This window comes from Jaculus jaculus, chromosome 12, assembly GCF_020740685.1.
Source record: "Jaculus jaculus isolate mJacJac1 chromosome 12, mJacJac1.mat.Y.cur, whole genome shotgun sequence".
NCBI classification, from domain to species: domain Eukaryota; kingdom Metazoa; phylum Chordata; class Mammalia; order Rodentia; family Dipodidae; genus Jaculus; species Jaculus jaculus.
Window position 1 is genome coordinate 104,128,624 of NC_059113.1, and position 20,188 is coordinate 104,148,811.

Genomic DNA, 20,188 nt, shown 5'->3' on the forward strand with positions numbered 1-20,188 from the left:
CTTTCATCTTCTCGTAGCCAGTCCAGGTCTGAGGCTCTCTTCATTACTACAGATTAAAATACAGCATACTTTTGAAGAAATATTTAATGAGGAGTGATTTACATATTTCAGCCCGTATGTTTTGTAGGTCGGTAGCCTAAGGAAGAAGGCACACAGGAGAGTCACAGGAGGAGGTAATGGAGGAAGCTGACTGTGGCCTCAAATTCTATCAACAGTAACACTGAATCCTCACTTCTAAGCTGTGACCCTTCAAGAAAGGTACTTAATGTCTATGTATTGGTTTTTATCTTTCATTGAATGAGGAAATAAACATACTTATCATAGAATCTTACTGTGAGAAGAGAAAGATTAGCAAATGTGTTTGAACAGAAAATCAAGCCATGGACTCTTCAGGAAGAGTGGGGACCCACAATGTGAAATCTTGTGTCTCTTACTACCAACCAAGTGGCTTTATTTATTTTTACTTTTTAAAATATTATATTTATTTGTTTATTTATTTGAGAGAGAGAGACAAAGGCAGAGAGAGAATGGGCGTGCCAGGGCCTCCAGCCACTGCAAATGAAGCCCAGGCGCATGTACCACCTTACGCATCAGGTTTACATGGGTCCTGGAAAATCAAATTGGGATCCTTTGGCTTTGCAAGCACATGCCTTATCCACTAAGCCATCTCTCCAGTCCCAAGTGGCTTTACTTTTAGAAAATAAAAATAACTGTTCATGGGATGCTGAAGATTTTTTTTTATAAGATTTGTTGCAGAGTCAGGTATGTTGGCATTATGAAGGGAGGTTTTCTCATTGTATGGCTTAATGGGCCAGTTACTTATTTTATCCTCTTTGCAGACAGACAACATATTCATTAGTATAAACATACTTCTGGGTATCAGCTAAGGAAATAACCTTAAAGAAAACAAACTCTTTAGTACTAGAAGATGGCACCAGAATAGGGGAAGAATTCTGTCTTGGCAACAATTTCTGTCTATGTACAAGAGCCTGTCTCCACCCGACTGGGGTTATTTCTTCCCAGCAAGAATCTTAAGCACTCTTTAGACATGACTAAAAAGCACATTACTTTGTATCAAATCAAACCTGTATAGGCCAGCCTTTTTTAAATGTTAGACTTGTTTAAATAGCCTCAAGTTAATACTCTTTTCAGTAATGTAATATGGCCACTGATTAATACTGTTTTTAATAACATGGTATCCATTCAGGTATTTAAAATGTGAGGGCTGGAGAGATGGCTTAGTGGTTAAGACACTTGCTTGCAAAGCCTAAGGACCCTTGTTCAACTCTCCACATCCCATGTAAGCCACACGCACAAGTTGACACAAGTACCCAAGGTCACATATGCACACTGGGCAGCACATGTGTCTGGAGTTAGATTTAGGTGGCTGGAGGCCCTGGGGCACCAATTCTCTTGCTCTCTCTCTCTCTCTCTCTCACACACAAAAATAAATAAATAAATAAAATAAATAGTACTCAGCAATACCTGGAAAAATGGTAATCTGACTATGGGTATCAAAACGAATATTTCATTTTACAGAAGTGTTGGGAATCTTGTCTGTGGTAAACCATTTCATCTTGGCAGATTAATTCTCATAATACGAAATTAGAAAACCATGACTGGCAGTGTGTGTGTTCAAGTGTGCAAATGAGTTTATTTGTAAGACTAAAAGATATTATGCATCTTTAACATGACAGGCTTTTACAGCAGGCATCATTGTGTATTGGCCTTATGATTCATTTATTTCTTATTCTAGTACATATGAGGATCTTAAATTTGAGAGATTTGGTGGGGGAGATCAAAATAGTCACAATCATACTAGCTCTAATTTGAGGACAAAGTTAAATTAATCTAAATGAAATCCCTGTAATACTCTCACTACCAAAGACATTTTGCCTAGGAGATAAGGACGTACAGTTTGAGAGATAAGATTACTGGGCCACTCACTGTAAACTATAAGACTTGACATTTTCTTTCTCTAAAAAGGTAGTAATATGGAAGTAATAAAATAATCACCTCTCATAAGCTAGATATAGCCCTAATAAGAATTCCCAACATGTAACACAAACTCAATATATGCTCACTTTTATTATCATGACATTGCATAAATCCTATTTATTTATGTTTTCACTCAGAATGTTGTAAACTCTGAATGTCTTTGAAGTGAATTAAATGTCAATGTGTACTTCCCCTGGAGTGAGAAATAATCATATTTACTTATTGATATCACACACTGAAATTTTCTGGAGAGAAGAGAAATATGCTCATGGGATGGTAGAAAATGTGATCACAATTATGTTCTGACTGGATAAGCAATAGTCTGAATCAGGCCTAGTTACCCAATTAGCCATGATCATCAAAACTGTAGTTGCTATCTTAGCATAAGTATTCTTTTTTTATTTTATTTATTTATTTTTTTGGTAGGAACATATGGAGTGACTGTAGACAGCATTGTCTGACAATTAAAATCTGAATGATCTCAGTGTTTTCTGATGTCTGCTCAGTAATTAGAAAAGTGATTGAGGAGGTACATATGTGAGTCTGTCAGAAATAGGAGCAGGCCAGTATGGGACTCTTCCATACTGAAGCTAGGGGACCAGTTTTTCTAAAATCATTAGTATTGCATGTGTTTCAGGGGGTTGAACTTCAGAACCCGATTATGACATTGGATGAGGTCTATAAAGAACATACCCCAATGATGGCTACACAGTTTTTCATACAGAACTTGGAAGGAAACTCATCTCCACAAACAGTTCAGGGGCTGGAGAGCTTGCTCAGTGGCTAAGACTCTTGCCTTCAAACCTAAACACCCAGGTTTGACTTCCCAGTAGGCACAGAAACCCAGATGCACAAACCTAGCACTCACAGAAAGCCAGGTGCATAAGGTGGTAGATGCATCTGAAGTGTGTTCTTTCTACTTTTCCTTGCCTCTCTGTATATCAACCTTCTGTCTTCTTCCTAATTATTCCAGAGCAGCAAGATAGCTGAGATATTTTAGAATTTCTACTAATCTTCCAAACCTCCCTATCAAGTGCTGGGGACACAGGGGTTAATTTGCAGTGGGTGTAGACACTGACACACCCATTCTCTCTCCCTCCTCCTTCACTCTTTTTGTCTCTTCCTCTCTCATAAATAAATAAATAAAATATATGTTTTTAAATGCCATTAGTTAAAATTTAAACACACACACACACACACACACACACACACACAAAGATCCATGCTGGGGAGGTGTTCATTGGGTCAGAGCACAAACTGCCCACGTATAAGGACCTGAGGTCCATCCTGGATGCCCACATAAAAAGGGAACCGGGGTCCACACACACCTGCAACTCCAGCCCCATAAGGACCAGAGACACAGGGAGAATCTCTGGGTAGAGCATCCACATTGCCTGTGGGAGGCTCTGGCTTCAAACTCTATACCACACAAAGGAGGAGGCAGGCAACATAGCAGGAGCCAGTCTAACAAACAATGTCAAGCCCTGTGTTCAATGAGAGATTGTCTCAAGTAAACGCAGCAACAGAGCAATAGAGGAGGACATTGCAATGGCCTCCACAAGTGCCCACATCCTGCACATGTGTTTGAACACACACCGGCATATACCACACACACCACACATCCTGCACATGTGTTTGAACACACACCAGCATATACCACACACACCACACATCCTGCACATGTGTTTGAACACACACCGGCATATACCACACACACCACAAATCCTGCACATGTGTTTGAACACACACCGGCATATACCACACACACCACACTTCCTGCACAGGTATTTGAACACACACCGGCATATACCACACACACCACACATCCTGCACATGTGTTTGAACACACACCGGCATATACCACACACACCACACATCCTGCACAGGTATTTGAACACACACCGGCATATACCACACACACCACACATCCTGCACAGGTATTTGAACACACACCGGCATATACCACACACACCACACTTCCTGCACAGGTATTTGAACACACATCAGCATATACCACACACAACACACATCCTGCACATGTGTTTGAACACACACCGGCATATACCACACACACCACACTTCCTGCACAGGTATTTGAACACACATCAGCATATACCACACACACCACACATCCTGCACATGTGTTTGAACACACACCGGCATATACCACACACACCACACTTCCTGCACATGTATTTGAACACACACCGGCATATACCACACACACCACACATCCTGCACAGGTATTTGAACACACACCGGCATATACCACACACACCACACATCCTGCACATGTGTTTGAACACACACCGGCATATACCACACACACCACACATCCTGCACAGGTATTTGAACACACATCAGCATATACCACACACACCACACATCCTGCACAGGTATTTGAACACACACCGGCATATACCACACACACCACACATCCTGCACATGTATTTGAACACACACCGGCATATACCACACACACCACACATCCTGCACATGTGTTTGAACACACACCGGCATATACCACACACACCACACATCCTGCACATGTGTTTGAACACACACCGGCATATACCACACACACCACACTTCCTGCACATGTGTTTGAACACACACCGGCATATACCACACACACCACACATCCTGCACAGGTATTTGAACACACACCGGCATATACCACACACACCACACATCCTGCACAGGTATTTGAACACACACCGGCATATACCACACACACCACACTTCCTGCACATGTGTTTGAACACACACCGGCATATACCACACACACCACACATCCTGCACAGGTATTTGAACACACACCGGCATATACCACACACACCACACTTCCTGCACATGTATTTGAACACACACCGGCATATACCACACACACCACACATCCTGCACAGGTATTTGAACACACACCGGCATATACCACACACACCACACATCCTGCACATGTGTTTGAACACACACCGGCATATACCACACACACCACACTTCCTGCACATGTATTTGAACACATACCGTCATATACCACACACACCACACTTCCTGCACATGTGTTTGAACACACACCGGCATATACCACACACACCACACATCCTGCACATGTGTTTGAACACACACCGGCATATACCACACACACCACACATCCTGCACAGGTATTTGAACACACACCGGCATATACCACACACACCACACATCCTGCACATGTATTTGAACACACACTGGCATATACCACACACACCACACATCCTGCACATGTATTTGAACACATACCGGCATATACCACACACACCACACTTCCTGCACATGTGTTTGAACACACACCGGCATATACCACACACACCACACTTCCTGCACAGGTATTTGAACACACATCAGCATATACCACACACACCACACATCCTGCACATGTGTTTGAACACACACCGGCATATACCACACACACCACACATCCTGCACAGGTAATTGAACACACACCGGCATATACCACACACACCACACATCCTGCACAGGTATTTGAACACATACCGGCATATACCACACACACCACACATCCTGCACAGGTATTTGAACACACACTGGCATATACCACACACACCACACTTCCTGCACATGTATTTGAACACATACCGGCATATACCACACACACCACACATCCTGCACAGGTATTTGAACACACACCGGCATATACCACACACACCACACATCCTGCACAGGTATTTGAACACACACCGGCATATACCACACACACCACACATCCTGCACATGTGTTTGAACACATACCGGCATATACCACACACACCACACTTCCTGCACATGTATTTGAACACACACCGGCATATACCACAGTTTGCTACTTTGTCTTGCCTCTCTGTATATCAACCTTCCTTCTTCTTCCTAACCATTCCAAAGCAGTAAGATAGCTGAGATGATATTCTAGACTTTTCCACTAATCTTTTGAGCCTCCCCGAGAAGAGCTGGGGACACAGGGGTTAGCAATGGAAGTCTGATAACCTCAGATTACCGTGGTGGCCCCTTGGCCCCTTGCTTTGTTTTGATTTTCTTTTGCATAATTCTAACATCATCTCTTTTTTACTTCTACCAAGATTCTCCTTTGAGGTTTTTCATTCTTTTCTTATAACACCAAAACACACATCTGCGATTTTCTTTGAAATGTTTATTCATTCATTTGAGGGAGAGAGAGAGAAAGAGCATCCTCAAGATCACTAGCCACTGCAGACAAATGCCAGACACAGGCGTCACATTGTGCATCTTGCTGTATGTGGGTACTGGGAAATCGAACCCAGACCAGTAGGTTTTGCAAACAAGCTCATTAACCACTTAGCTATCCCCCCAGCCCTGTGTTTCTTGAATCTAGCCTCAGAAAGCTCTTCTGAATAGGGAGTCTATGAAGTACTTTAGTCATTCTTTCATTTAGCAAGAGCGAATGTGGACTGTTTACTGGGATTCTGAAAATGCTTCAGTAAACCCTGCCATTTATGTAGTGGGAAAGACATGATAATAACAAACTATCCAAATGAGAGATTGTAAATGCACTGACAATTACCACACAGAGGAAAAACAATGAGGATGGTTCCTATGAAAAAGTGACCCCTCAAAAGCTACAGGGTATGAAGAGCCCAGACCAGTCAGGCGGTATAGGTCGGTAATCCCAGCAATTGAGGTGGTTGAGGAAGAAACATCACTTGTTCAAGACCAGCCTGGGCAACTTCTGAAATTCAGTCTCAAAAGTTAATTTCTTTTTTTTAAAAGAAAGTAGAGTGTCTGGGGTAGAGTTCCATGGTAGAGCGCCTGGATGACGTGTGGGAAGTCCCGGACTCAAGCCCTGGACAGCTGCAAGGAGAATGAAGATCCAACACTGAGAAGAGCTTCGACACGGGGGCATCAAACGGAAAACCCTTGAGGAGAAAAGCCCTTCCTACTTAAGTGGACATAAAAGAAAGAAAAACGAGGAAATAACCCAAACATGTGGAACTTGAGCAGCAAGTGTGTGGAGGTGTTGTGGTGATGAGAACCCAGTGATGCGGAGATCAAAGGGCATTAGGAGGTGCCAGGGACAGGCAGGAGGGTCAGGCCAGGCCTTCCTTGTAGCGCACGCATGCCGGATTACCCTGCTGCTGAGCACAGGGAAGCCGCCACTCGCTCCTTGCAGAGCACACCAGCTCCCCAGGCTGGACCTCCCAACCGAAGGATGGACTGCGCCCCGCCCCACCTCCTGCTTCAAATCCAGTGTCTCACACGGCTTTCTGATTGGATGAGCCACGTTCATCTAGCCAATGGGAAAACCGAGAGGAGGTGCTGTAGTTTTTCACTAGAAAACAAGAGAAGCACTCCAGAAAGTAACTCAAAAAAATGCATCCGATTGCTCCAGCACCAAAGAATTTATGTTAAAATGCGAGCGTGAGTTTGGCTGATATGTGGCTTAATGTACTGAGCGCCTCTGGAGGTCATTTACTCAGCAAGGACCAGCTCTGACCACAGCTCAATGCTGGGTACAATCTCCTTCTCCTGAGGAACCCACAGTACTGCCTACGCATTGCATTCCGCCCATGTTGCTGCAGGGTGTGTGGAGGTCACCAGCCACGGAACACAGCTATGGGTTATTAAGAGGTGGGCAGAAAACGAGTAGCTCTGAAAAATGAATTTCAAACCTTTCTTTCTTTTTTTTTTTTTTAAAGCTTGGATTGAGTACAGGATCTGGCATAGACTGGCTAAGCACTCCAGCATGGATGGACATCCCCAGCTCCCTCACCCAAGACTCACAAACTTCAACTGTGTAACTACCGTATTGAAAACAAAGTCACCATCAGTCTGGGGCTGCTCAGGGGATGGCTTAGTCACGAACAGTGCTTGCTGAGCGTGCATGAGGAAATGAGTTCGGATGCCCAGAACCCACGCGGTGTGCTACGAGGTCAGGGGGAAACCCTGTCTTAATAAGGTGGGCAACAGCTGAGGAAAACATTTGACGTTGACTTCTTACCTCTACACACAAGTGCACATATGTGGACAAGCACCTGCACACACACGCCCTTACACACACAAACAGGCTTATAGACCCAGGTGTACCACATATCCATGTGATATAAGTCATTTTAAAAACACTTTATTTATTTATTTTTTTATTTGTAAGGAGAGAGAGAGAGAGAGAGAGAGAGAGAATGGGCATGCCAGGGCCTGCATGTGCCACTTTGCACATCTGGTTTACATGGGAACTGGGGAATTGAGCCCAGGCCGTTAGACTTTGCAGACAAGCACCTTAACTGCTGAGCCATCTCTCCAGCTGGAATTAAGTCATTTTTGAAGATGGATTAGAAGTTGGAGTCATTTCAAAGTTGAACAGCTACACCACCCTCCCACAAAACTTCACCTTCACGCAGTGTATTGTGCTTGTAAATGAACCTAAACTTTATATGATCAATTAAACTCTTTTCATCCAATATTTATTCCCAGATGGTGTTATGGAGGTAAAGCTGAAATTTTTAGGATGTCAATGTTTTGGATGAGAGAATGAAGCCCCAAAATGCTCCTATGCATATGGTTAGGAAAGCGTTAATCTTCCTCGCATGTGAACGCCTACCTATAACAAGCAAAGCCTTTTGCTGTTTCAAAGCAGTAAAGGGGAAATCTGGCTGCTTCTACAATGACCTGGGGAAATGTGCTAAATAAAGACGCAAGGCTGCACTCCACATACGAACTCACTGTGTCTCTCCAGGGCTCATGTATCCCATGCATCTAAAGCCTTCATCAGTAATTGGATATTATTACCATCTGTCCCCAAGCAGATCTAAGTGAGATCACATGATTTTTCATCTCATCTGAAATTTAAAATGCAAGAGCATTGCAAAAATAGGACCCAAACATGCCATGAAGCCATTTCAATGTGTTGCTAAATAAAGAACGTGGCAAAAACTGAACTCCCTGGGAAAATCTATTTTAAAAAAAGACCTCCCTTCCGCTGCTAACATCCACACCACGCACTTCTAACAGTTGGAATGCTTAGGAAACGCCTCACACAATCTCTGAAGGGGCTGTGCAATGGTGGTGATAGTAGTAACATCAGGGTGGTAGGATTTTTCCTGTGCTGTGGGTTCAATATCAAATGCCTGCACAGGCTCAGCAGGTGGCTGTTCAGGAGGGAGGAACCTCTAGCAGGTGGAGCCTCCACGGAGGACGAGCATCACTGTGGGTGAGCTTTGAAGTGATACAGTCCTGCCCCGCTTCTGTGCTTTCTCCTTGCTTCCTAAGTGGAGAACAAATAACTTTTCCACTGCTGCAGCCATGTTTTGCCCCACCATGTTAGACTGTCCGCCTCCTGGAACTGTAAGCCAAAAGAATCGCTTCCTTAAACTGTTTCTTGTCAGGGGTCACAGACGATGAGTAAAATAATTTTTACAATGGTAATTAATTTTAAAATGTTTTATGTAAAATAATTTCAGGTGTGACCTATACTTAATATTTTAGGTACAATAATACAGTTGGATAATGTTCACCCTTCTTTATTGAAAAAGTAGAAAAAAGTTGGAAAAATGTGCATCTGACTTTTAAAGAAGAGTAACTCAAGTAGAGACAGAGAAAATAATTAAAAAGGAAGATGCTATATTCAAGAATTTTCATGTTTAAAATGTGTTGGCTGTAATAGTTCTTAGGAGATTGAGAATGCATATTAATGTTCAGGTATTGACACTGTAGAAACTTCTAAGGATCAGAGGCCGCAGGAATATCCAGCAGGAATAAAAACAACACTGGCTGTTAGGCATCTGAAAGGTAGTGAGTCAAATATGACTTACCTGTGTGTATTTAGAGTCTTAGGATTAAAGGTAGGGGCTAAATATATAAAGAGTACGTCCTTGTTGGGTGTGTCAAAGTATGCTTATACATGGAAATGTTCTTTTAAAATATTTATTTAGGGCTGGAGAGATGGCTTAGCAGTTAAGTGCTTGCTTGTGAAGCCTAAGGACCCTGGTTCCAGGCTTAATTCTCTAGGACCCATGTTAGCCAGATGCACAAGGGGTGCACTCATCTGGAGTTCTTTTGCAGTGGCTGGAAGCCCTGGCACACCCATTCTCTCTCTCTCTCTCTCTCTCTCTCTCTCTCTCTCTCTCTCCATCTTTCTCTCTCTGTCACTCTCAAATAAATAAACAAAAATTAACAAAAAATTTTTCAATTTTTTTTTTTTTTTTTTAGGCAGGAGGGAAAGACACACACACACACACAAAAAAATTTGGGATAAATACAAGCATGCCAGGGTCCCTGCCAGTGCAAACTCCAGACTTATATGACTTATATGCCACTTTGTTCATCTGATTTTATGTGGATACTTAGGAATTGCACTTGAGCCATAGGCTTTGCAAACAAGTGCCTTTAAACTCTTAGCAATCTCTCCAGCCCATGGGAAACTAATCTATGAGAAAGTGATATCTTAGATATTGAATGGAAAGACATAAGCTAAACTGGCATTGTCAGGGAAATTAGTAGGATTAGATAATTTTTTTAAATTTTGTTTATTTTTATTTATTTATTTGAGAGCAACAGGCAGAGAGAGAAAGGCAGAAAGAGAGAGAGAGAGAGAGAGAATGGGTGTGCCAGGGCCTCCAAACACTGCAAACAAACTCCAGATGCATTTGCCCCCTTGTGAATCTGGCTAACTTGGGTCCTGGGGAATGGAGCCTTGAACCAGGGTCCTTAGGCTTCACAGGCAAGCGCTTAACCGCTACGCAATCTCTCCAGCCCAGATTAGATATTTTAATAAAATGATTTAAAATTAACAAGATAGAATATGAAGTAATAGATTAAAATTACAAAAATATAAAAAAGCTGTGGACAGATGGATACAGTGTTAGAGTATAAATTAATAACATCAAAACCAGAGAATCAATGGAAACGACCAAGACAAATGCAAAATCAAAAGTTATTAAGCAAAAGAAACAGCATAGAAAATACAGCCAGATATACAAAATAATTTGAACTATAGGAGGGATTTTAAACATAATCAGTTATTGTGAAGAAACTCATTGTAAAAAAGTGAAAATCAATATGTACGATAACCATTCACAAAAGCACCAAGTACTAAGACTAACAGAAGAAGTGCAGTGTGCAGACAGAGAGGTGGTTCAGCAGTTAAAGGCATCTGCTTGCAGAGCCTGACAGCTTGAGCTCAGTTCCCCAGGACCCACTTAAAGCCAGATGCACAAAGTAACACATGTGTCTGGAATTCATCTGCAGTGGCAGAAGGCCCTGGTGTGCCCTGTTCTCACTCTCATTCTCCCTCTCTCTCTCCCTCTTTCTCTCAAATGAACAAATAAATTATTTTAAAAAGAAGCATAGTGTATAACTCCTGTGATCCACACACTTGGGAAGTTGAGGCAGGGCAGTCATGAGTTTGAGGAGACCCTGAGCTACCAAGTTAGACCCTTTCTAGAAAGGAGAGAGAGAGTGTGTGTGTGAGTGTGTTAGTTGAGGAGGATGGAGAGGAAGAAGAGAGGGATGGAAGTATCATACTAGAATATACATTTATTATCTAGGATTTCATTTTCAGCTATAAATATAAAAGATACCATAACTAAAACTCAAAAAAGCAGACTATTTTCTCTGTCTCGGAGAAGCCCAGCCAGTTTGAGGATGGGCAGGCTCAGTTCCAGATCAGTGCTCTGAGGACCCAAAGCCCTCGTCCCTGGGATCCGACATGAGCTCTGCGTCTGCAGCCAGCATGGGGGGGGTGGGGAAACAGGCGAAAACACGTGGAGTAAAGGAAATTGCACAGTACTATCATTTATGAACTTTTGTGCACATAACTTAAATAAAATACTAACAAATTCAAGGCAGTTATATGCATCCATGCAAAGAACATCCACACTCACCATACAAAAGAAGTAGCAGTAAAATCAGTGATGAAAGTAGAGATTGTGTCATAAAAAGAGACAAATGGTAGGTGTATACAAAACAACTAAAAGTAAGTAATTTTTATCCTATGGATAGAACCAATAATTTCCATGTGGATTAAAGTTTGCAAAAATTAAACTTGAAAGTGCTCACAAGAAAAAGGGGATCTATACACTTGAGATAGGAAATGATTCATTTATTGAGACATTAAATTGTTAAATCATAGGCCATTACAATGGAAAACATGTATTTCTAAATTATAGAAAATTTATAAACAAAATAGAATGTTAAATATATTCCTCAGATTTCAATGAGAGGATGGAAAGTAGGGGCTAGTCCACACATAGGAGTAGTATTCATAACATATGGGTCATTTCTTCAAAATAAGGAAAGAAAAATAGGCTGGAGACATGGCTTAGCACTTAAGGCACTTGCCTACAAAGCCAAAGGACCTAGGTTCAATTCCCCAGGGCCCATTTAAGCCATATGCGCAAGGTGGCACATGCATCTGGAATTTGTATGCAGCAGCTGGAGGCTCTGGTGCACCCATTCTTTCTCTCTATCTGCCTCTCTGAAATAAATAAATAAAATAGGGCTGGAGAGAAGAATTAGCACTTAAGGTGCTTGCCTGAAAAGGACCCATGTTCAACTCTCTAGGTCCTAGGTAAGGCAGATGAACAAGGTAAGGCAAGCACAAGGTAGCAAATGCCCACTAGGGGGCACAAGCATCTGGTGTTTGATTGCAGTGGCTGAGGCCCTGGTGAGCCAATTCTCTCTCTTTAACTTTCTCTAAAAAAGAGAGAGAGAGAGAGAGAGAGAGAGAGAGAGAGAGAGAGAGAGAAGGAAGGAAGGAAGGAAGGAAGGAAGGAAGGAAGGAAGGAAGGAAGGAAGGAAGGAAGGAAGGAAGGAAGGAAGGAAGGAAGGAAGGAAGGAAGAAATAAAAGAGGGAAGGAAAATAAAAGCAAGCCAGGTGTGGTGGCACACACCTTTAAACCCAGCACTAAGGAGGCAGAGGTAAGAGAATCATCGTGTGTTCTAGGCCAACCCTGAGACTACATAGTGAATTCCAGGGCAGCATTGGCTAGAGTGACACAGACTTGACCTAAAAAAGGAAATAAAAATTAAAAGAAAAATAATTAATAAAAAAGAAAAGAAAAATAGAACCCAAGGTCAATACACTTAGGAAGCAATTCATAGAAATAAGCCTAAATTTTCAGTATGCATAAAATTATCAATTGCATTTAGGAAAATATAAACTACAATGAAGTTAGAATGAAAATTGGAAACCTTCAGTTATATTGTAATTTTTAAAGTAATTTTTCATTATTATTTTTTAAAGAGATAAGGTCTCATCACGTTGTCCTGACTGGCTCCAAACGCCTTGGGTCAAGCTTCCTGCCCCACCCTCCACAGGAGCTGGAAGGGCAGGCGCAATGCCAAGCTGTAGGCTCTCAAACCCAGCGCCCCTGAGAACGTTCGGGAAGGAGGAAGGCAATGGTGCTGAAGTGTAATGCACGTTTTTAAGAGAAACTATCACAACCCGAGGAAAGCGCAGAACAGGACCCTGTAACCTAGAAGCTCTAACCTCAGTCGTGTTCTGTGCAAAGCACATATGGAAAAGTCCCACGTGCTGTGTGTAAAGGCAAGAAACAGAAGCGCTAGTGCTTGGTAGGAAACTCTCTCACTGGATGTGCACTGAGTGAAATAACATACAGCCACTGAGATGAATGAAGAAAGACTTTGAAAACACCAGAACTGCCTGTAAGTTGCACCTTAAGGTCTCAACTAACCTCCTGTGGTTGTTTGAATGGATGTTCCCCAATAGATTCAGTCTATTATTACAGTTTGTAACTTAGATCTCCAGCTCCCTGGCTGGAGGAAATGTCGCTGTGGGTGGATCCTAGGGTCCAGCCCTAAGGTGTTACTGGGGGCAGATCTGAATTCCAGCCGCAAGGTATGCAGAGTGCTTGAGCTCTGCCTGGGGCTCCCAAAGTGTATGCGCTGTGGCGTTGGTGCTGGTCTTCCTCTCTGCGTGGATTTGGCAAAGGGGGCAGCTTTTTCACCATTATTGAACTTCCCCGGATCTGTGTGCTTCCAGTAACTCCCACTCCCCCCACAAACTATGTGTTCTTTGTAGATTCATCCCAGAAAAGTGAAGCTGACTAGAACACCTCCCTTACAGCTCTCAGACTCTATGAAGACTGGGAGCATGGGGATCCTGACATAGACGGGCATTTTTCCAGTGTGACTTAAGAGCTGGACATAGACAGCGCCCTTCTCCAGTGTAACTAAATAGCAGGACATATATGGCACACTTCTCCAGTGTAACTTAACAGCTGGACGTAGCTGGTACACTTCACCGGTGTAACTTAAGAGCTGGTTCTGGTTTCTTTTCTTATTTAAAAAAAAAAAAAAAAATTTGTTTATTTGAGAGAGAGAACATGAGCATAGGCACACCAGGGTCTCTAGCCACTGCAAATGAACTCCAGATGCATGTACCACCTTGTGAGATCTAGATATATAATTTTTAAACCTTTTTTGTGTGTATGGTATGTGGGGTGTGTTGTGTATGTGGTATATTCACATGTATGTGCAGACATCCATGCCCAGTGCTCAATCATTTGGAAGCCAGGGAAAAATGTAGGGTGTTCTCTACTGCTCTTCCACATTGTATCATTAAGATGAAATCTCTCACTGAAATTGGAACTGCTATTTGTTCTTATCAGAATGGCTGACCATGGGGGTGCCTAGTGATTCTCCTGTCTCCACCTCTCACAGCACTGGGGCTCCAGAGGTGCATGGTCAGACTCTGCTTTTTGAGTGGATGCTAAGGATTAAAATCAGGCCTTCCCAGACCCTCAGGCTTTAGGGACAAATGCCATCTCACCATCCCAAGATACGCAGAAAATTTTAAAGACCTGGGCATAATAGGAAACATGTAGTTAATGTAATGTAGGTTAAAAAGAACTCTGAAAGTAATTAGACCAATATATAGGAAAAAAGTAAAAATAGCTCAATAATAAACATCTGCCTAAAGGCTGGGGAACTGTCTCAGTGAATAAAGCACTTGCTCCCATGAGCATGAGAACCAGAGGTCAGATCTCCAGTACCCATGTAATTGCTGGGTGACCATGGGAACCTTCCTGTAATCTTAGCACTTGGGAGGTAGAGACAGGTTCTATAAGTTACTCTCTTGTTCCTGGCACAAAAATACCCATAAAGAAGGAGCACATGGAAGGAAAGGGGCTTAGTCCGGCTTACTGTCTCCAAAGGTAGACTCCGTCATGGTGAGGAAGGCATGGCAGGCTGGGGTGGGAGTGGGGCGGCGCTTTAGCACAATCTAGAAGAAGAGCAGGCAAAGGCCATGGGGCCAGCCTCAAAAGTCCTGAGGTCTGCCATGTACGCGCTTCTTCCAGTAATGCTCCACTTCTTAAAGGTTCAACAGTATTCCCAAATTATGCTACCACATGGGGAGACGGGTTGGTAATTGTTCAAACACATGAACCTATTGGGAGCATTTTATGTTCACAGCACCACAGGGGTGATCCCTAGGACACATTAGTTTCCTAGACTGTCTGAACTGGTGAGTCCTGGGTTCAAATGAGAGACACTGCCTCAGTCAATAAGGCAGAAAGCAATCAAGGAGTACACCTAACACTAACTTGTGGTGTCCACCCATACACACATGCACACAAATGTCCACACACATGCAAACACACATACAAATGTGCGCGCATACTTCACCCACACATACACACATAAACACGTGTTTAAAAAAATAGCCTGTTTGATAAAGTGAAACCAACCTGTAATACACAATGCAATGTTCAGTGAAAGCTAAACAAGTGGGGGGTGGGCTGGAGCTAGAGAGATGAATCAGCAGCTAAACCATCTTGGCTACAATGCCTAACGACCCAGGTTTGATTTATCAGTACCCATGTAAAGCCAGATGCACAAAGTAACACATTCATCTGGAGTTTGTTTGCAATTGCTACAGGTCCTGGTGCACCACGTTCCCTCTCTCTCTATCCTACCAAATAAATAAAATATTTTAAAAACAGAAATAGGGGAACACTAAAGATAATCACAAATGTTTATAATCCCAAGGAAGCATGACTTGGGTAAAATGTATTTCCAGAAGGAAGCAGGAAGAACAAATGCAGTGTGTACTAATGTCTAACAGATGCCAATAATATAGAAAATGCAGCAGTACAAAGTTGATAAAGCTTCATGAATATGAAATACACATTTGTAACCTTATAGTTGGAAGAGAACTTAACCACTTACCCATTCGAAATATACTGATCATCTTCTGGTTGCCACAGTGGAATGGGAGGGCACGTGTCAAAAATAGAATGACACAGCCGTCATGGTGACCCAGGCCTTTAATCCCCACACTTGGGAGACAAAGGCAGGAGGATCACTGTGAGTTCGAGGCCACCCTGAGCCTACATAATGAATTCCAGGTTAGCCTGGGCTACAGTGAAATACTACCTCAAACACACACACACACACACACACACACACACACACACACACAGAGCAACATGAAAGAACATGGCAACTTAGAGAAAACCCAGAGAGGTGTGGATTCCCAAACATCCATATTTCTAACAGCCCACATCCCTTGGTGATGGGTAACTTCCAGGGGAAAAAAAAAATCATCTGCAGAAAGTATCCAGGGCCCATTTTTGTCTCTGTTGCTGCAGTGTGTTGGCAGAAGTATTATGACAGGCTAGGCTTGAGAACTGACTAGCCTAGATCCATGTTGAATGCCTGAACATTTAGACCTTCCTTCATCTTTTTATTTCTATCAATTTAGAGAACAAAATATTTCTTATGATGCTGTTATTTATTTATTTGCAAGGAGAGGAGGAGGATGAGGGTGGGGGAAAATAGGCACACCAGGGCCTCTTGCCACTGCAAACTAATTCCAGATGCATGTATCACTTTTTTTTTTTGGTTTTTCAAGGTAGGGTCTCACTCTGGTCCAGGCTGACCTGGAATTAACTCTGTCATCTCAGGGTGGCCTTGAACTTAAGATGCATGTATCACTTTGTGCATCTGACTTTACACATGTGCTGGGGAGTTGAAGCCAATCCATTGGGCTTTCACTACTGAGCACCTTTCACAACTGAGTATCTTTCACTACTGAGTCATCTCTATAGCCCCAAAATATTTTACCTAATATCTTAGACACAATAATGAAATGATGATATGATGCATAATAATAATGAAATGATATACCCAATACAAGAACAATGTTCCATGAATTAAAACCAGTAGTTTTATTGATTTCTACTTGTGAATTTTTTTTTTGTCTTTTTACCAGTTTTGGTAATTCAGAAACAGTTTCTATATTCTACATCTAGACAAGGACTTATTCCTCTTTGGTTAGGGAGTCTTTAATCTTAGAGTTTCAACAAACTAGATTAAGCACATACTCACAGACACATAGGACTTGATGTTTTATTTAAAAGCACTTCATTTTAAATCATAATCATATCTACAAATTCCTTCACCTCAATCCTTAGACTAAAATATCCTCCAACAACTAAGCTTTATACCCTAGTCAAGTTGACATATAGAATCAGCAACCATAGGTGTCAAGTCCTCAGGAAATGTTCAAGAATTAATCTAAATTTCAGTCAAAATCTTAGAAAGCATTTTCTTTTAGGAGATAGCAAGCTTATTTAAAGCATTTAACAGAAGAGGTTGTTAACTATCTATGACAATTTGAATAGTTAATCATTTTTTAAAAATCAAATTTAAAGGATATGTAAGAAATAATCCTAAGATTTACTACCAAGATATGTTATAGAATGGTTTTCTACTAGTATAATAGATCCAGAAAAAGAAATAGGATGGGCTTCAGAGATGGTTGAGTGGTTAAGGTGCTGAAGCCTAAGGACCCAGATTCAATTCCCCAGTACCTACATAAGCCAGATACACAAGGTGGCACATGCATCTGGAGTTTTTTTGACAATGGTAGAGGCTCTGGCATGTACTTTTCTTCTTTATCTGACCATTTCTTCTTCCCTCAAGTAAATAAGTAAAAGTATTTTTTTAAAGGTCACTGAACAAGTGCAATAGCGGCATGTCTGCTCTGGGGGAAACCAACTGCACTCTAATTGGACTGAAGACCCGCTCTGTGGAAGGGAATACATGCCTGGTACTGAAAACCTAATCAAAAGCCTATGGCAGGGGAGGCCATGAGCCTTAAGAGTATAAAGCCTGCTCTTTTCTGGATAAATGCATATATTACTCTCACCAAATTGCCCCAAAATCACTACACTTAATGTTCATACTCATATATAAATGCTACTCTCACTTCTGGTTAGAGAGCTTCTCTTTTCAGATGGCGATGACCCCTGGGATGACACAAAAGGCAACATAGTGCTGAGATGAAGGGACGGAGGAGTGTCCAGCTCTGAAACATCTCTATCACACGCTCCAAGGCTCAGGGTCCATTGCAGAAGAGGTGGCAGAAAGAATGTAAGAGCCAAAGGAGGCTACCACCCCTTACATACAACTGCCTGGACATAAATTGGCCTCAATATCCAAGACTTTGCAGTGCTCAGCAATACCTACACAAGACCCTCATAATAGGAGAAAAAGATGATGACATCAAATTAAAAGAGAGACTAATATAGAGAGGGAGGGGATATGAGCAGAGTTATGAAGGGGAAAGCAGGGGAGGGGAAGGAAATACCATGGTTTGTTGTCTATAAGTATAGAAGTTGTTCATAATATATATATCATTTAAAATATACTCTACTATGAAAACAGGAAAATGTTGAAGAACTTATTTGCAAACGGTGCATCTGACAGGAAATGATATGCAGGAAAAACAGAATTTTGGACTCAGCAGCAAAACAACAAATGACCTAATTTAAAAAATCAGAATAGACCTAAATAGGACATTCACAATAGACGTACAAATGGCCAGCACATATACGGAAAAAAAAAAAAAAACCACTCAGCATTATTAGCCATCAGAAAACTGCAAATCAAAACCACGATGAGTTAATCACCACAAACAACAAAGAGGGGCTATTATCAAAAAGACAAATGTTCATGCTGGTGAGGATGCAGAGAAAAGGGTTGCCTTATACTACTGGTAGAAATTTAATTAGTACAACCAGTTTTGGAAAAATAGGGTAGAGTTTCCATAAAGAATTAAATATAGAAGTGTTGCATGAACCAGCAGTTGAACTATATCCAAATCCAAATGAAATGAAACTAGCATGTTGAGGAGACATCGGTACACCAACGTTTATTAAAGCAACATTTATAATAACCAAGAGATGGAAACAACCTAAGGGTCCATCAACTGAGAAACAGACATGGAAAATGGGGTGTTACAGACAAGAGAATATTATTCAGACATAGGAGAATGAAATCCTGGCATTTGCTACCATATGTTTGGAACTGGAGATCATCGCGGTAATTGAAGTAAGCCAGACTAAGAAAGGTAAGTACCACGTGAATGACCTCACTCATATGCGGGCTTTAAAACATTTGGTTCAATAGATTTTGAGAGCAGAATTGGTGGTAGCCAGAGGCAGCGAAAAGTACTGAGTTTTGTTTAAAAATAAAAATAAAAACCAAAATAGATTCTTGACAACTGATTTTAACAATTCATTATGGTGACAATGATTATTTAGTAGATGTTCTTAGGACAGTTGGACATTGTTACTGAGAAAAGCCAACCTTGATTCCCATTGCATTCCATAAACAAACAAAAAAAAAAATCAAGATGGATCTTGTATCCAAGCATAAATCTGTAGATCTTCTAAAAGTTATAATGCGGAGTATTTTCACAACTTGATAGTAAACAAATATTTTTAGGACACATTAACAAAAGCAAAATAAATTCTGAAAAAAAGTGCAGAAATTAGAATACTTTAAATTTTCTATTGTATTTATATATTCCTTCTGAACTTTAAAAAAAAAATTTACGGGCTGGAGAGATGGCTTAGCACTTAAGCGCTTGCCTGTGAAGCCTAAGGACCCCGGTTCGAGGCTCGGTTCCCCAGGTCCCACGTTAGCCAGATGCACAAGGGGGCGCACGCGTCTGGAGTTCGTTTGCAGAGGCTGGAAGCCCTGGCGCGCCCATTCTCTCTCTCTCCCTCTATCTGTCTTTCTCTCTGTGTCTGTCGCTCTCAAATAAATAAATAAAAAAAAAAATAAAAAAAAAATTTACTAGAAGCTGGGCATGGTGGTGCATGCCTTTATTTTTATTTTTTTATTTTTATTTATTTATTTATTTATTTTTTGGTTC